Genomic DNA, 4,225 nt, shown 5'->3' with positions numbered 1-4,225 from the left:
TATAAATCCATTTGCAATAATATATGCATTGAAAGCTGCTGTTCATGACATTGTCAAATCATAAAAACAAGATGGGTTGAAGTCTTAACTCAGCTCTAAGGAATCTCATCAAAATAAGGGTACGAGGTATAGAAGAAGCGGATATTGAAAAATAATGACGTTGTTCGACGTCATGAAACTAAGCGGCGACGGCGCCGGGTGATCATAGAATGTCGTTTTTATTTTATAATAATTTGGGAAATAATGAACGGTTCAAGCTAAAATTTTCAACATTTCTTTATTTTTTGTTGTTTAATGTTCCCTATAATTTTTGTAAGCTCAGACGATATAGTTCTAATTTTACAGCCTCAGTCCACGAACTTTTTGATAACCCCTCGTATTTAAACGTATATGTAATTTAATTTCGAAATATCAATTTCATAGTTGAGTTACATATGTTACATTAAATCACGCACATATTATCTATAAATATGCGCGTTTGTTCTTTTATTTTCCTATTTATCTTTCATTGAACGAGGTGAAATATTCATATCGAATACTATGTATTTATATATCTTTGGAGGCCAAAAGATACATTTTTTCCAAGCTGCTGCTGTTTTGATTTTGTCATCGGCATTCAGACACGTGGAGACTTCAGATGAATTCCAAATACTTATACAAATTATCTTGCAATTTCATCTTTTACATTTGTTACTTTTTTTTAAAATTGTCATTTCACCTGTAATAAGAACTAACCGAAAATCTCTTACATTTAAGACCAGTCGTTTGCTCTCTGTGATAGTCAAAAAGGTTTTATCAGATGTACCAAAGGAACCCAGATTCAGATTTTATCTGCAAACTACGGACGAACGGACGAACAGGTATGTCCTTCTGGTAAAACCAAAACAGGTACCTGTCGTTCGGAGGCGTCTGAAATCAAGACGAAATGGAATTGCAATGGGTACAGGACATGCCACCTTCACGCCGATGTTCAACACTTCGGAGACCCGTGTCCTAATTACTCTAAATATCTGGAGGTCAAATATCGATGTGTAAAGGATCCAAGCACTATTTCGAAAGGTACTTTTAATATTTCATTTTTGAATACATGTGTCACATTTACGGTGTTGTATTGATTATTTATCTTGTTGGTATTTTAAATTTACTGTGATATTTGTTCTAACGTTGTTTCTTAGTTTCTTTCAGTTTTCCCATTCTGCATCTCTTTTCGAACACCCTCTTTGGTACCTCTACATTACCTGTATTTATATACCTGAGTTTAGGCTTCCGCCCTTCTTAAAACCGGCTTTCCAAGATGTAACAGCACGAGCTCTGATTGACCAATTTTTACTGTCCAAGTTTTGCAAAGTTATAATATTTTTTATCGTAATACAGACACTGACTTCTGAGGTGAGTAACATGTTTTATTTACATTTTCTTCTCTGTTTTGTTAATTAAACGGTCCTGGGATAACTTTGTTATTTCAACGTGTTTTAATTTTAGTTTATTCGTTTGAATGTTCGTTCGTTTGTATAGTTTGTATGTTCTATAAATATTATAGTGAGTAGTGTTAATTGAAAGTATCGGCTCTAGCATTGTCGTATTGAGTTTCATTATGATTCTAAACAGTAAAGTAACTATGTAATTAAAGTTATTGTGTGTTAGTGTAAGTTACATGTAAAATAATGTAATTATTGTGTAAAAGCATTTAATACAAGTTCTGTGATGCAGCGCTGTGATGTTGACCCCATTATTATCCCATTTACGTGTATGGTGGGTTATGTGGGTAATAACTTGTATGTAAAATTGCTTTCTGTATAAATGTGTAACTTAATGTGTTTACAATTTTGTGTTATGTAGGTCCCGTTATACGTCCTCCGTTCCAGGTTACACGTCATACGTTACGTCCTGTGTTCAGTATTGTATGGTGTGTGGTGTAACGGTTATGGTTACTGTGGAGCCGGAATATATACTATGTACAGATATTGGAATCTAAATAAATGTGAAAACGCTTGTGACTTTTGTTATTTACTATAATAAGGAAGAACCCGCAACAACATGACAATGTATTTTTAAATAAAAATATTTGGCACATTATAAAGATAATGCAAAATTGGAATTTATATTTTGAAATCCATGTTATATTCACTTACGGTATCATTTGTCATAAACTTTTCATAAGCATTTAACATTGCGAAAAGGCCAAGTTTAATCAAATTACATAAGAAAATTAAATGATAACTGGGAATCGTTAGAATCGTCTTCAGTTTTAATTGATTGTTACCTTATGAACAGGTAATACTTATTTTTGCTGTTGTTTCATTATTTTTTTTTCTAATATTTTGCTTGTAATATTGCAGGTACATTTATTGCATTTAATGCATACACAACAAAAACACTACACCTCCAAAGAGGAACACCCGTTAACGTTGTGTACGATGGTGTATATTTTAACTATGGAAACGCATACAATCAACATACGGGTGTGTTCACAGCGCCGTCTGTTGGTCTTTACGATTTTACGTGGTCAAGTTGTGTAACATCAAAAAAGTTGTTTGACGTGGAGATCCTTCTCAATGGAAAAAGAAAAGGACTCGGAAATTGTAACAATTAGGGTGGAGGAGGATTTGAAAACTGTTCAAGTACTTTTCCACTTGTTTTGAATGCTGGGGATAAAGTTAATATCCGTACAGCAAATGCAGACTATCTGCAGGGATTGTGGTCCACTTTTTCTGGATGGAAAGTATAAAGACCATAGTATATTCATTTAGATATAAAATAAAGCAGGTGTTATAAGATATTTTTTCTATTATATTTTATAGAAGTGGAAAAAATACATGGCTATTCCAAGACTAGTTTGGCCACTATATAGGACCCTTCCCATCACTCAAAAAAGAGAACTGATTTTTTTGATGAGAGAAAGGATATTCAATTTTGTATATTTCAAAACAACAATCATTTTATAATTTCCTTCATAATTCATTCAAAAATGAACCATCATTTTTATTGTTGAGAAAACAAATCAAAGTTTCAAGTAAAAAAAAAACATTTTCTGAAAGATATTTTTATATAATGGTAAAAAAATGTTCGTTATCTATCCATCATTAATGTTTATTACATTTGATAATTAATCAGAGGTAATGGCACAGGGTAATGTTTCCAATGAGATTTTATTTTTTTATATATAAAGTTAGTTATTGTAGTTATCATAAAGTTATTTTGGCTTTAGCTTAAAATCCCCTTTTCTGATCGTCATTTTTCTTTATTTAGGTAATTATCACCATATATATCAGGAATCATTTCCAAAATTCAGTGGTTGTTATTATGTCGTTGTAAGGTAAACTGCAATCATTAACAGGGTAAAGGATATGAAAACTGTTCAAATACATTTCTACTGGTTTTGATAGCCAGGGATACATGTAAGGTGAACATCCGTACGAAATTTGCAAACTATGTAGATTTATTTTTGCCCAGTTTGTTTCCGGATGGAAAGTATAAAGACAAAGATAAAAAACAAATGTATATATTTGCCAATGAATTAAAGCAGTTGCAAAACATTAAATTTCTAACAGAAGTGGAAAAATATGCAGATTGACTGTAGAGGATTTGATAACCGAGTAAGAATCTTGTGTTCACTCCAGTCAACAAACAGACCTACACTATTTCTCATATGAGAGAGATGATATCTTTACTTGAAAATTCTTAATTTGTACGGAGAGAAAAAAGGCATCAAGAGAAAGAAAGAGGAATGCTGAAGCATTGCATCGGGCAGATAGGGGCAAAACTGAACGAAAATTATTTCTTTTGGTTTTGTTTTGTTTTGTTGTTGTTGTTTTTAACGTCCATTGAGATATTTTTTTTCACTCATATGGGGACACCACCACTTGCCGTTAGAGAGCTGCAAATTGTGTCCTATCCTCGGCTCTTCAAGTAATTGAGTAGCAAAGGATCTTTTTCGTACCAACACGTAATGCGACACGGGACCTCGGTTTATATGGTCGCTTCCAAAGGACCAGTCTCGGCGTTCCACCGTGGGATAAGTTGTTGTGTAATTAGACAAGACACTTTATCTGCATTGCATTGAACTACCCAACTGTACTCAAAACTAACGCATCCTTTGGTAACTTGGCATAGATTGTTGTCCCATTCAGGGATAGTCAATACCTCTCATCCACTATACACCAATGAACCGGTTATAAACATTTAAGCCCCTTTTCTCGCACAAGGATTTTAACATTTTTTGTGA

The 4,225-nt window shown here is 33.1% G+C and overlaps 1 pseudogene; it reads left to right on the top strand.

The window, feature by feature from the left end:
* Positions 1-71: 71 nt before the first annotated feature.
* Positions 72-2,728, top strand: LOC134242467 (uncharacterized; annotated as a pseudogene).
* The last annotated feature ends 1,497 nt before the right edge of the window (positions 2,729-4,225 follow it).

The sequence above is a fragment of the Saccostrea cucullata genome, unplaced genomic scaffold (genome assembly GCF_032062105.1).
Source record: "Saccostrea cucullata isolate Sc308-1 unplaced genomic scaffold, CSIRO_AGI_Scuc_v1 ctg6815, whole genome shotgun sequence".
Taxonomy (NCBI): domain Eukaryota; kingdom Metazoa; phylum Mollusca; class Bivalvia; order Ostreida; family Ostreidae; genus Saccostrea; species Saccostrea cuccullata.
The sequence above is the reverse complement of the archived record's forward strand: the minus strand, read 5'-3'. Positions and strand labels throughout refer to the sequence as shown.